Raw genomic sequence first — 13,766 nt, forward strand, 5'->3', positions numbered from 1 at the left:
ATGCAGCGCCTCCCGCCCTCGACCCCGCACCGGGCGCCCAGTCTCCAACCGCGCCTGGGCCGGAGCCCATGCTGGCTACTGCGACCGGGCCAGAGCCTACGACGGCCTCCTCTGAGCAGTCTCTGTCGCCACCTCCTCGCCCGGACTCCCCTCCATCATCGCCCTCGCCATCCGCGCGGGCGTCCTTGGTGCCTACTTCGCCCGGGTCTGCAGCAGCTCACACGCCACCGGGGGCTACGTCGCCTGGCCTGTTGTCGCCTGGTCCGCCGTCGCCCGGCCCGACATCACCCGATCCTTCTTTGCCAGAGTCCCCTGGACCGGCCTCACCTGCTCCGGACATCCCGCCGGCCCTGGTGTTTGCTCCCCCGCGGTGTCCACACACTCGCAGCCGCAGTGGCATTGTTCGTCCCAAGGAGCGCATCGATGGCACGGTCACCTATCTTGCTGCTTGCCTGGCTCATGTTGTGGATGATCCAACCGCCGAACCACGCAGTTATCAAGCCGCTATGAGTATTCCATACTGGAGGGCTGCTATGGAACAAGAATATCATGCTCTTATGAAGAATAAGACCTGGACACTTGTTCCCCCTCCGTCTCGCGTCAACATCACTGATCCGAAGTGGGTGTTGAAGGTGAAGAAACATGCAGATGGTTCCATTGAGTGCTACAAAGCGCACCTCGTGGCTAAGGGCTTTAAACAGCGTCAAGGCCTAGACTATGAGGATACATTCAACCCAATTGTCAAGCCTACCACTATTCGACTTCTTCTGTCTCTGGCAGTTTCTCGTGGATGGTCTCTCCGCCAGCTTGATGTGCAGAACGCTTTTCTTCATGGATTGCTTGAAGAAGAGGTTTACATGCGGCAGCCACCTGGATTTGTTGATCACACTCAGCCTCATCATCTCTGTCATCTGACGAAGGCCATATATGGACTGAAGCAGGCTCCCCGTGCCTGGCATGCTCGCCTGGCTAGCTCTACGCACTCATGGGTTCATTCCTTCGACGGCTGATACTTCACTGTTCTTGTTTCAGCGATCGAGTGTGACCATGTACCTCCTTGTGTATGTGGATGATATTGTCCTGGTGAGCTCATCTTCGACGGCTGCTGATGATCTTGTGACTGCACTTGGTCGTGATTTTGCAGTTAAGGATTTGGGACAGCTTCATTTCTTCTTGGGTATTGAGGTCACTCATCAGTCTCGTGGCAGTTTGGCTCTCACCCAGAAGAAGTACTCTCTTGATCTCTTGCGCCGTGCTGGTATGCTCAAGTGCAAGCCATCGCCTACGCCCATGTCCTCCACTGACACCCTTTCTGCTGCTGATGGTGCTCTTCTATCTCCTGAGGATTCTACTGAGTACAGGAGTATTGTTGGTGGCCTGCAGTATCTGACGATCACGCGTCCTGATCTCTCCTTTGCGGTTAACAGGGTGTGCCGGTATCTTCATGCTCCTACTGATGTACACTGGTCTGTTGTGAAGCGCATACTGCGTTATGTGCGTCTCACTGTCTCCTTTGGTCTTCACCTGCGCCCCAGTTCCTCCGGAGTTCTTTCTATATTCTCTGATGCTGATTGGGCTGGGTGTCCAGATGACAGGCGATCCACGGGGGGACATGTTGTGTTCTTGGGTCCTAATCTGATCGCTTGGAGTGCACGCAAGCAAGCCACTGTTTCCCACAGCAACACAGAAGCTGAGTACAAGTCGGTTGCCAATGCAACTGCTAAACTTATATGGATTGAGTCCCTACTTCGAGAGCTAGGAGTTGCTCAGCCACATCCTTCGGTCCTTTGGTGTGACAACATCGGTGCTACGTTTCTATCGTCAAACCCGGTGTTCCATGCACGGACTAAACACATTGAGATTGACTATCATTTTGTGAGGGAACGTGTTGCACAGAAGCTACTACAAGTCAGGTTTATCTCTTCAAAAGATCAACTTGCGGACATCTTCACCAAGCCTCTACCTTCTCCCATGTTTGAGGTCTGTAGGCGCAATCTCAACCTCCTAGATACTTCAGGAGTGAGTTGAGATTGAGGGAGGGTGTTAGACTTCGTATTGTAGCCCTACTGTGTAAACCATACCTTATTGGTATTGGACTTGTATGTCATTAATATATATATGTGATAGGCCACCTCTTTGAGGGTTGAGCCAGTTCCCCCAAAACCTACGTTTTACAACCAAATTAGTTCTGATTTCATTAATGAAATGAAGCGTGATTGGAATATAGGCTGTGCATTTTGATAGTCACAAGTGCAGCTACAGTAAACTACTAAATTGGTGAAAAATATAACGGCCATAAAGATCAAATATGGGCAACATCAACTAGTACAAATCATGCTTACACACATACATAAGCACATGACAACTAGAAAGATAACAATTTAACAATTAGAAAGATAGCAATTTATGACAGATGTAGGCTCTGGAATTAAATACTCAACTAACCAATCCCAATTTATGACAGATAGGATTGGTGGGCGGCGGTTTGTGGCCGGCCGTTTCACGAAGTTGGTGGTCGAGCTTCACCGGGAGAAATCCTATCTCCGGCCTTTGCCGGATGCGGTGGCGGCGATGCCCGCGGGCGCCGCACACTTTCTTGGACGCGTCGCTGCAGTTTGCTGCCTCTCCCCTCTCCCCGTAGCCTTGGCTCCGGAGGGAAACCTCAGATCCGCAGGATCAGGCGATGAAGGCACCTTCACGTCTTCCTCCTCCTTGTGGGCATCGTCTCGGAGGCGGATACAACAGGAGACCGGTGGTTGACAGCATCTTCGCCGCGTGGTTTGCTGAGGAGACTGTTTCTGGGGTGCCGATTTCTGTTTGGCAACGATGATGGCGTCGAGAGGAGCTTGGGTCGTGGCTCGGGCTTTGGTAGTCGGATCTTCCCGACATGTCCGAGTGCTGTTCCGTGGGTTGCCTGGTTGTTTTGAAGTCGGAGCTACTGTGGAGTGAATCCAGGTGCGACAATGAAAAGCGCTTGGTGGTCGTTTACGGTGTGCACGTTTGGCACAAGTCCTGCATATTTCCCTTGCGATGCTCGTGGTCAAAGTCGGAGCTATCGGTTGGTTGTGCATGTGGCCATCTGTTTGGCATGTGCCGTCGTGGCTTGTGCAGCTGTTCTGCAGCTCTATGTTCCATGTCGGTGGCTAGGTTGGTCGGTGGTGCCCATTTTGTGGGCTGGATTGTGTCGATTTTAGGCCGGTTTCCCGTCAATTAACTGGACAATTCTCTTTCTGCTTAATTAATGAAAATGACAAGTCTTTTGCCTCGTTTCAAAAAAAATTACTCAACTAAATCAGCGACAATTAAGATGGATTGGAGGGAGTAGCTTAAATTATATTATTTGTTCACAAATTTTCTTACCTATTTTCTGTAGTGGTATTTCTACTGAGTGACTATATATTTGATAAAAATAAAGATGCTAGTCCAACTAAATCAAATATGAGACTAAAACAGGAATGAAAACTTGAATCACAACTTAACTCAAGTAGTGATCAAAATACTCAATATGACTAGCACTCCAAGCTACAGAGCAAAGAAAGGCACATTGTTGGTGTTATACCATGAAGTTGATGTGCTCCAACTATGTTGTGGTTGCACAAACTTGTTCCTTGGGATCCAGTGTTGCTCAGTTATATTGTTGGTGCAAGAAATGCAGAAATATAGCATATGGCAGCATTATACTCCCTCCGTCCAAAAATAGGTGTCTCAACTTTGTACTAACTTTAGTACAAAGTTGTACTAAAGTTGAGACACTTATACGGACGGAGTATATCTGTGACCTCATAAGTGGAACCATATGATTGATCATTGATGTATGTTTTATGGTATATATGACGGCAAGAACGTGCCTAGTCTTGCTGGATAGATTTGGCTGCTATTGGTATGTGACTACTGCTATTGGTATGTAGCACCCCCCAGGTTGGATTGACTATCTGGTTTGGGTTCTGGCAAGCCAATTTGTGAACAAGTTCTTACACAAACGGTTCAACCTCATGGATCCTGTATGTGGACAACCTAAACAGTGCTACATAATCACTCTTAAAAAAAACACTTATAGTATGAAAAATGCTTTGGATTAATTTCGTTATATAGACCAAAGGTTGCAGTGGGCTGGGCTTGTGCTGAAAGTACCAGCGAGCTTTGCTTAGCTGGGCTAGATTGCAGTGGAATCTACCAGTGGGCTGGGCTTGTACTAGAATTGGCCTGTTATTAGACATCATTCAGTTATCACTATAAGAATGACAGTCTAACCTTTTTCTTTCATTATAATAACTAGTAAGTCTGTCTAGTTTTATTGTCTGTGAATTCACTACACAGTGGGGAAATAGGAAGGGCAGGCCATATAATTTTAGGTACAAAATAGAACCATATGATTTAATCTTTGAACATTGAATAACACCACATTAACACCCACTTGAGCCCTATGATTTTATGGTCGTTGGGTGGATCCACGAGCTCCCATGTTTTGTTGTCTTGGATCGATCCCAACTCCCCATCCATAGCACGACGCCAACACTCCGCCGTGTTTGCATCTTCAAATTTCGTCGGTTCCTCGACGCTAAGCAGACACCGCCGTCCTCTTCCTTTAATTTTCACAGGATTTACTTTTGGAAGCACTTCCTTTGGATATAAATCCACCACTGGTCGAAGATGTACTGGTGTCGGCGGACGTTCCTTTGTCTCCTGTACAGTCGAAGACGAGGAATCATCATCTGAAGTTGCCACACTTCCATCATCTGCACCCTTGGGCTGGCCCACGTGAGATTGGTGTACGTACAGGAGAACCAACAATCCCATGCATGTGGCCTTCTAACCCTCCTGACGCAACGTGAGGGCTACGTCCTGGGCTGACTTCTCTGGATTCTGGCTCGAGTCCATCTTCAGGTCCATTAGTTGGGCCACTGGATGGGCCGCTCCCCTCTGACACGTTCTTTTGGCCAGCTGAGCGAGCGCTGCTGTGTGCGTTGCTGCCTGGCGTGCCATACGCAGCTTCGTGCACGTCGGCCGCCGCTGCTTCTGGCGCGTGCCTCGCGCCATCGTTTTCTGCCGCGCCGCTCGCGATGCTCGAAGTCTTCGGTTGATCATCAATGTCTGCATGCTCGTAATCATCGTAAACAACGTTGAAAATTTCATCGGAAGACGGGTATACCGGCTCGGTGGAGTTCCAATTCCATGACCTCGCTTCTTCAAAGACCACGTCACGCGTCACAACCACCTTATTGGTCGAGGGGTTGCACGCACGGTATTCCTTTGTTCCCTTTTCATAGCCAACCAACACCATTGGAGCACTCCGATCCGCCAATTTGCTAGTATGCCCGGTCACTGTCTTCACATGCGCCACGCACCCGAAAGTGCGAAGATGATCAACCGTGGGCTTGTGTCCGTACCATGCTTCGTACGGCGTCATCCCAACCACACTCTTGGTTGGAGCCCGGTTCAGCAGATAAACGGCTGTATTGACTGCCTCACCCCAAAACTTGCCCGGCATGCCTTTACTCTTCAACATGCTTCGTGCCATCGCCACCACGGTCTGATTCCTCTGTTCCACAACACCGTTTTGCTGCGGTGAATATGGCGCCGTAAGATACCTCTTGATCCCTTGAGCTTCGCAAAATTCCGTGAATGCACGAGACTTGAATCACCCCCCCCCCCGATCGGTACGGAGGGCCTTCAGCTTGGTTTCAGATTCTACTTCAGCCGCCATCTTTATTATCCTGAAGGCTTGCAAAGCTTGGTCCTTTGTATTCAACAACACGATCCACATGAATCTGCTGAAGTCGTCGACGACGAGCAAGAAGTATCTGTTTCCGGCAGGGGTGGCCGGTGTAATCGGTCCGCACAAGTCTTCATGGACCAACTCAAGAGCTTTACTCGCTCTAAAGTTTCCCTCTCTTGGGAACGGGGCTCGCCTTTGTTTCCCAATGAGACAACCGTCGCACACTTGGTCGACATGATTGATGCACGGTAGACCACGTACTATCTCCTTTTGTCCAAGTTGCCGAAGAGCCTGGAAATTTAGATGACCGTAGCGCGCGTGCCACTTCCATGCCGAGTCGTCCATGCTTGACAAGAGACATACTGGATCCACACGATCCAAGTTGAGTACGTAAAGCCTGTTCGGTGATCTCTGCACCTTCATAATCAACATCCTCTGACGATCATACCCCCATAGAAAGCCATCTTCGAGCACAATCTTGCAACCACGCTCCTCGAGCTGGCCAAGACTTATGATGCTACTCTTTAGCTTGGGAATATAGTACACATCTGTGAGTACCTTGTGACCGCCATTCTTCAACTCAAACAGGACTGTACCTCGCCCTGCGATGTCAACGGTCCGTCCGTCACCGAACCGAACCGTGCCTCCCACCGAAACACTGAGCTCAGAAAACTGGTCCTTGTCGCCGGTCATGTGGTTGCTAGCGCCCGTGTTGAGGTACCACACGTGCCTCGACGTGTTCATCCTCTTCTTATCGTGAAGATAAACTGCCTCCTCAATGAGCGTGACAACCTCTGTAGCCGGTGCCTTTGGAGCTGGACTATCCTCTTCCATTAGCTCGCATACTTCGACCATGAGCATCATGTCTCCATCATCGCCTCCTTTGGCCATGAGAGCTTTCTCCTTCGGTGGTTTCTTGCACTCTGACTTGAAGTGCCCCATGATACCACAGTTGTGACACTTGATCTTGCGCTTGTCGAACTTCTTCTTCTTCGGAGCGCCGTCGCCGGCGTTCTTCTTACTTTGTTCTTTTGGCGCACGATCTTGGCGAGTGTTGCTGCTAGAGCCCTCGCCTCCTCTCCTTGAGTCCAGCGCCAGCCATTGAGCCCGTGTGAGCATGACATTCTCATCGTTCCTCCCATCCCTGAGACTGTACCGCATACGCTCGTCGTGAGCCTTGTAGCGTCCGACGAGATCGTCGATGGAGAGAGTCTCAAGATCGACGCATTGCTCGATCGCCGTGACAATTTGCAGGTACCGTGGAGGGGCCGCGCGCAAGAACCTCCGGACAACCGAGCTCTCCGTGAGGTTTTCTCCAAGCGCGCGGATCCGATTGACGAGAGTAGCCACCCGTGAAGCGAACGCATCCACGGACTCATTGTCGCCCATGACCAAAGTCTCGTAGTTCCTTAGGAGAGTTTGGAGATTGGCTTGCTTGACGCGGGTGTGTCCCTCAAACATGAGCTTCAAAGTATCCCACGCCTCCTTCGCCGTTTCTTTGGCGATTAGGTGTTGGAGGACATCCATCGGCATTACCGAGTAAATCGCCGATACCGCCTGCCGATCCTTTCGGTGCTCGGCTCCCTCCTTCTTGAACGCGTCACCGCCTGGGTCGACCGCGTCTCATAGCTCGTTGGCACGGAGACCATACTCCATGAGGGCCTTCCAGACCCCGAAGTTCTCGCGATCAAATCGTGGGTACGACGAACTCGCCGGAGCAGCAAATACTTTAGCCGCACCGGAGTACTCCGCCAGCTGCTTGTTCTTCTCGTCGTCCGCCATGATCCTCCGTTACTAGAAAATCAATCTTGCTCTAGATACCAATTGTTGGCACAGACCCGACCTTGATGACGCTGTTTGTCGAGTACTTCCGACAATACGCAGCGACGTACAAGCTACAGCCGATTGCTTCCGGCTGCTTCGACGGAGACGTGCACGTACAGCGGTAAACAAGCAGGCAAGCACCCTGGTGAATGGATTCTCGTGTCTAGCTAGCTAGCGTAGACCAAGTTCGTCAGAAACACAATACGCAGATTCGCCGAGTTGGCCAAGAGGCTCGTGTCGAGCCTTTGCACTTTATTGCTTTGATTTGATCTGGTATTACAACGCAGGGGTACTCAGGTATTTATATTAGCTAACCTAGACTATTACAATACCTAGTCGGTATCGGTGATTGCTCCTAGTCCGTACCGGACAGGACAACTACTACGTGGTTGATTCCAACATTCCAATTATAAGCACGGGAAAAGACCAAACTACCCTTGAGTATATGCATAGAGTACACGTACTGAGATCTGATTATCTGCATCTGGTATTCTCGTTGGAGCAGAGGAGAACGAGCCACACAAATCGTCAGTAAGCGCACCTGCTGACGCCGCCCGTCCGGTCACCGTCGTCGCTCGCTCAGCCCGACAGCTATCGCCGCTCGCCCTTGTGCCCGCACCATAGCCGCTCAGCCCGGCCACCTGATCGGCGCTCGCGCCGCTCGTCCCGGTCTCGCCGCTCTGCTGGGATGAGAAGGCGGGAGGACACGTCCCAGGAGGATGAGGAGGCGGAGGGAGATGGGCGCGTGGCCATGGAGGGCTTGTTGTCAGCCGGCGGGAGTTCCTCTTGATGCTGGCGCACAATGTTGGAGAAAGTTGCAGAAATTTGTACTGTATTCAGAGTTGACCCAGAGATTTTGTTTTGGAGAGTGAAAGAGCGCGTACATGTGTTCTTGTAGCAAAGAAATGGAATTGTTTTAGATTGTTGTGTTAGGTTTCATGCAAGATTGTTTTCTGGCATTTAAAACCATGACCGTATATCACCAGATGTATGATATAGTACTATTTTTCAGTTCACTGGGTTGCTTCAGTATCCCTTTTCCTACCTGAATTTCGTCAGAATGCAAGATATTCTCAAATGTCCTAAATTTGAGTCAGAATGCAAGATGTTCCCAGATGTGCTGCTGGTTATATGACTGTACCTACTATGCTGTCGTTTGATTGAAGGATGTACTCTAGCTGTGTCTGTAGAGTATTCGAAATCTTATTGCCGAACCTTTTTGGACTGCTGTCACACACCACTGTACTATCTTGTGCTCAAATAACATAGGCAAAGATTCATTTGTTTTCCCCAAATGAGAAGTGAAGATCATGAGATGGGGGAGCACTGAAAGTTTTTTACTTCTTAATCTGAACATGAGAAAAACTGTGCTGACTAAATGTTGGATATTTATATCCACACAGCAGACCACAAATTCCAACAATATGAGTGTATTGAGCAGACCAAATTTTTGGAACAACCATACTGTAAACGACAAAAACTAAGCATAATCTGTTATATATCCACACAGTACGTCAACATGACAAGAATAATAATGAGACATAAACTGGGCATAGTTTGTTGCATCTCATGACTCGCTTAAATTTTGAGTTCCAAGCTCATTGAAATTGTGAGTTCATATCTCACATAAGCAACACACTGAATAAAACTACTAGTGAGTTCACTTCTCACATAACAAGCATATTGAAACTACTTGTTCACATCTGACATAATGCCATCTCAAACAGATCAATCATCCAACCGGTAGCTTTCTCTTCGGAGTCATCTTGTTTGGTGGAGCTGCTGTTGGCATCCTCCTTGGGGTCATCTTCTTTGGTGGAGCTGCTGTTGGCATCCTCTCTGGGGTAGTTATAGTGGTTTGTGAAGAACTACCCTCTCCCAACAAGATAGCAAGGCGGGTGCACACATATATATTATCACATTTAGATAAAGTATTTTTGTTCCCCAGTTGGACATTGCTGAACATAGAAATATTTGTCATTGAAGCTTACCTTCTAGTGACCATGCTTGGACTGTCCTGCAGTATTTGTTCTCTAGTAGGTCTTTGTGGGGTGCTAGGTTCAGCTGGCCTAGCTTTTGTACTCGCCAATAATACCATCTCGCAGATTCGTGTCATTAATGCTTGCTGCATATTGCATAACTTTCTAAGAGATAGGCAGAGAGAGATGGATGATATAATGCTAATTGACATGGCTAATCAGTTAAATGATGCTGCCATCGAACATCCCGAAGAACCAAACATGATTAGACATGTTGAATCAACAACTGAGTGGAACAACAAGCGAGATACCTTAGCTCATCAAATGTGGGCAGATTACCAAAGGAGACGCGGGGGAGCCAATCATTGAATTCATTCATTTGTATGTTCATATATTTCATATGCCTATTTTTTGAACCCCCCCCTCTCTCTCTCTCTCTCTCTCTCTCTCTCTCTCTCTCTCGATTCTACGTTTGTCTCATACATGTATTGTTGCTTGCAGGAAGATATGGATGTGGAGAAGAGAGGAGGTAGAAACTACCTTCCTGGACGGATGAAATGGACGAGGCAATGTTGAATGTGTTCGTGGAGCATTACAATAGAGGGGACCGTGCTCAAAATGGGTGGAAGCCGCATGTTTTCACTGTAGTTGTCAATAATGTTCGAGCCAAGTGCAATGTGGATATCACAAAGGAGAATGTCATATCAAGGTGCAAGACTATTGATAGACACTATGTCAATGTCAGCAAGATGTTGTCAACGAGTGGTTTTGGGTGGGATTGGACCCATAACAAGCTTATGGTTGATAGTGAGGACGTGTGGAGCAACTATGTCAAGGTAAGCACTACATATTAAGCAACTATGTATTCATGGCATGGCCATGAGATTCAGTTTCATCTTTCATGTGGTCAAGTTTCTTACTTAATTACTATCTTTTGTTGTCACTCATACTTGTATTGATATATCATGATGTCCATGTTTTCTCTTTGGATTTGTATTTGGTGTTTGGATGGATGTGTGTTACATTTTCCACCATGACATGTGACTATCTGTCTTACATGTTTTGCAGGCAAACAAAGATGCCGCTTGCTATAGGCATAAGGTCATAAAGTTTTGGGACTCAATCAGCCTTGTCTTCTCGAAGGATCATGCCACGGGAACCGGAGCCAGAACCGCCGCTGAAAGTGCTGCGGAAATGGCTGCGGAGAATGTGAACAATGTCAACATCGAGTCTGCCGCGACATCTTCTACTCAAACCGGTGAGGAACAGAAGAAGAAAGATACCGATCAGATGACTCAATTGCATCTATGCTTGGTGAAAAACTGGATAATTTTACAAGCGCCTACAAAGCTGATATTGCTCAAGTTGTTCCTCGCGATAAACCCTCCTCTCCCGAAGAAATACTTGATGCTCTCAATGCAATTGCTGGACTTGATGATGATGACTTGCTGGCAGCTTATGATATCCTCATAGCAGATGACCGCAAGTTCAAGGCTCTTATGGCGCTGCCTGAAAGGATGAAGAAGAAATGGATCCTCAAGCAAATCAACCAATGAAGGTATGTTGCTAGAAATGGACTGCTCATGTCCCTCGTAGTTAGAGAAATATAGTTGTTTAGTTAACATGTGTCCCTTGCCTTTTGATTTCCCCTCTATGATTCGGTCTCGTCTCCACCATAATTTTTTCTTCAGTCGCATTGTGTACTATAGCTGGTTACCTGTCTCATTCATCATAAACTGGGATTTCAGAACTAATGATTCATATGACGCAACTTTTTACCTCTTTGCCTAATCAATCTCGAAAACAACAGTCTGATGCATTTATTTATAGGGCCAGACCCAGCACTGCAATATTTGAGATTCCTTGGTCTTTAGAGTGCTCAACAGCTCGGGATCTTGTTGTCTTCTAGTAGGAGTAGATCATGGAGGAATGAATGGTCATTGGACCTTGTGTTTGTTTAATTAGGGTCAATATATTTCTGTAGTTATTTTTGAATGGTATGCGGCAGTTCACTGTAAGTCGAGTCTTGATTAGTCTATGCTTTTGTAGCTTGATAAACAGATTCTTCAATCTCATGTTGGCCTGAATACCATGAAAACAAACACTGCAAGTATATGAGGTAGTAATGTGATGCCTTGTTAAGGAGCCATGAACCTGTCATTGATTAGGTTCAATTGCTGAACATTTCTCATAATTTTCTTGTGTTCATTGGGAACCTTGTGACCCTCTTTAGAGATATCATGACTTTGAGGAAACTTCATCTATCTGTCTTTAGTGTAGAGTTTATGTTACTTCAGATTTCAGAGTGCAAGTTACAAACGCGAAGAAAAATAACATGAGTTTTCTACTTGATTCAATGTTTCACCGCTCATGAATTTTGAGTTGTGACTCTTCAAAATTGATGACTTTTTGACCTCTTTGCCTTTTATATATAACTTTGTGTGTTGTAGCTTATTATACAGAAGAAAAATATGAGTTTTCAATTGTGCCAATTAATAAATTAAGACAGTATTTTAAAAGCTTTACATTTGCTAACTACTACAGTAAGTTTGCTTACATGCTTCTGATGATGTCTGTAGGGTAACAACAAAGCCTGAAGGCCAAACCAAGATCTAGATGCAAGTTCAAGCCTCTTTAATGGATGCAAAGATTTATTTTTTATGGTCCTAATGCATTTGTAATGGTTTGAAGATCTTTGTTTCCGACGAGCACAAAATTTTACCCTTTAATGACTCTTCAAAGATGTTATCACTATTATTATCTACATTATAGATTATTATATTTGAATGTTTGAATGTGTGGAGATGATGTTGTCTAGATCTTTTTTATCTTGATCACTGAAAAAATACACAGTTTTTTGGGGGCTGATTGTCATTTTTTAGATAGTAAATGTGTTGATTGTGCATATTGAGATATGCACATAGCAGACAAACAGCATATGACATTCATTTCACAAATCCCCTCTGGCAGCAAAACAACAAAATTGAACTTGGAATTCAGATCCCACAAAATGAAATGCTCACAGGAATAAGATTTCATTTCATTTTCACCAAATGAAATGAAACTCTGGTTCCTAAACGAGCTGTAAGTATTAGAGTAGATACTTCTAGAAACACTATTTATACTAAACATTTTTAATTTTTATACTCATATCTTAAATCTTGACCAAGTGGAATATTGATACACTTTTTATTATAAATTATTAACTATATCATCTATTGTAGTTCACAACATTATGAACGTAATTATATTGGTAATATTGAAACTGTATTTGTTGTTATACAAATCAAATGTCTACCATTAGAACATTTCAGTGCTAATGTAGAACTCTAATTTTTAGGACTAAGAAATAATCATTCTTGTGTTACATATATTTTTTATATGTGTTTGTGCCTATTTTAGTATGTGTGTATATTTACATGGGTAGCTTAGTTCACCAAAAAATTAATATGACATGCAATTAATATGACACGCTTCTATCAGGTTTCTCGAAAACAAAAGTAATGCACAATTCTAAAATTATTATCTTAATAGAGCTTTGTAGAACAAGATTATCTAGCTTAGTTTTAACTAATGAAATTTCTAGATGTATGTGGTGTGAACGAGTGGTTTATCTCTGAATCCACTCCACCCTCTTCATTTTTATGGCCAACACTTCTATTTTCACTTGGTGCGTTTTCCATATATATGTCTAGTCGGTGCAACTAATGCACGAACCAAATGTTCTTTTAACCACTCAAACCAGTCCAACCCATTATAATTTGTGCATTTCATGATGTCATTTGGAACGAACTATTGTAAGAGAGGCAAGCGAATGTACAATCACACATCTATGTTTCTTGACACAGTGCAACACAATCGCAGAAAAATCCCATATTTTCAAACTTCACGGAAAACGTCACATTCAGAGCTGTAAATCGGATCAAGGGTTTGGCAACATATATTATTGCCCGGACCTGTATATAGTTATTTCATTCGAAGAACCTGGTGGGATTTTTTTAGAACGGAGACGCTAGGAGCGTCCGGCTTTAAATTAATAAAGCCCACAACAGAACAGGCATAGTATCAGAAAGACGGTCACACACCCATTCACAGCAACACGGCCCAACAATAACGATAGTCTAAGAAGGGTCCAAAAGCCGGGCTACGAGCTGATTACAAGGCCAAAGCCCCTGAGCAGAAGCACGCAGGCTCGCGAAAACAAAATGAATGCCCCATCGTCAAGGAGGCATCGCCGGCTCCCTAGC

General features: G+C 45.8%; 1 pseudogene across 1 annotated transcript; it reads left to right on the forward strand.

Moving 5' to 3' along the window:
* The first annotated feature begins 9,629 nt into the window (after window positions 1-9,629).
* LOC147982757 (uncharacterized) lies at window positions 9,630-12,507 on the forward strand (annotated as a pseudogene). Its single transcript, XR_015615509.1, has 4 exons — window positions 9,630-9,900; window positions 10,021-10,355; window positions 10,588-11,077; window positions 12,099-12,507. The product of XR_015615509.1 is annotated as an uncharacterized LOC147982757 (transcript).
* The last annotated feature ends 1,259 nt before the right edge of the window (window positions 12,508-13,766 follow it).

This window comes from Triticum urartu, chromosome 2A (genome assembly GCF_056163025.1).
Source record: "Triticum urartu cultivar PI428250 chromosome 2A, HENAU_Tu73, whole genome shotgun sequence".
Lineage (NCBI taxonomy): Eukaryota > Viridiplantae > Streptophyta > Magnoliopsida > Poales > Poaceae > Triticum > Triticum urartu.